The 1,115-nt window shown below is 37.8% G+C and overlaps 1 non-coding gene across 1 annotated transcript; it reads left to right on the top strand.

Moving 5' to 3' along the window:
• The first annotated feature begins 359 nt into the window (after positions 1 to 359).
• On the top strand, positions 360 to 465 carry LOC121206631 (small nucleolar RNA R71). Its single transcript, XR_005901699.1, has one exon. It is a non-coding gene; the product is annotated as a small nucleolar RNA R71 (small nucleolar RNA).
• The last annotated feature ends 650 nt before the right edge of the window (positions 466 to 1,115 follow it).

The following is a 1,115-nucleotide window of genomic DNA, read 5'->3' as shown; positions in this document are numbered from 1 at the left end:
TCTCCATGTTGTGGCCATAAGGTAGGTATTCTAAATTGCTTGATCCACCTCCACTTGCTTCGCACTGCATTACTAGGTGAACCTGTGAAGAACTAAGAAAACCATCAATTTTCTTATTCAAGAGTTCTACCTGATTAGAAAGCATGGTGACCGAATTGACGTTATAAACGCCAACTATTTTAGTTGGCTTTATCCTCATGACTTGCCACTGATAGTTATTTAGTGACATCTCCTCTATAAATTCATAGGCATCTTCAGGTGTCTTATTATTTATGGTTCTGCCAACAGCTGTGTCAACCATCTACCGAGTCGGAGGGTTCAAGCCTTTGTGAAACATTTGGACCTGTAGCCAGAGTGGTAACCCATGATGAGGGCATCTTCGCAAAAGGTCCTTGTATCTCTCCCATGCATCGTAGAGTGTTTCTAAATCCATCTACACAAAGAAGATATATCATTACGTAATTTAGCCGTTTTAGCCGGCAAAAAATATTTTAATAAAAAAATTTCAATCATTTGTTCCCAAGTTGTAACAGCCCAAAATTGACCCTAGTCGGGAAGTGGTTTCGGGACCACAAAACCGAGTCATAAAAATAATTAATTTCCATATTCTATGCTTATTATGTGTGTACATGAGTATGTGGAAGTTTCATTCTCCAATTTTGCCAATTGCATGAGAAATTATTAAATAGGGATCGATATGAGACATGGTGAAAATATGATAGGCTAATTTAAAATGGTCTATTAATGCATGTTGTGAAAATGATGGGTTTGCATGTCAAATTACCCAAAATTTGAGCTAGTGGTTGGCCATGCTATGGGTGGAAACATGTTGGGAACATGTTGGCCTAGTGAGGTATGTAGGAAAAAAATAAAATAAGGAGTATGGGTAATAAAGAAAGGAAAAACAAAAAAATGAGTGGTTGTTTCCCCCCCCCCCATTGCCGTGAGCTAAAGAAAGGAAAAGAAAAACTTGTTCATCCTTTTTCATCCTCTTTTGACCGAAAATTCTAAGGGAGGAGGAAGGAGTTCTTGCTTCATGTTTGGTTTGGAAGAGAATTAGGAGGAAGTTTGGCCATGCATGTAACTAGATTGAGGTATGTTTGATATTATTCTTT

The sequence above is a fragment of the Gossypium hirsutum genome, chromosome A01 (genome assembly GCF_007990345.1).
Source record: "Gossypium hirsutum isolate 1008001.06 chromosome A01, Gossypium_hirsutum_v2.1, whole genome shotgun sequence".
Classification (NCBI taxonomy): Eukaryota; Viridiplantae; Streptophyta; class Magnoliopsida; order Malvales; family Malvaceae; genus Gossypium; species Gossypium hirsutum.
Note: the sequence above shows the minus strand (reverse complement) of the source record. Positions and strands in the feature narration are given on the sequence as shown.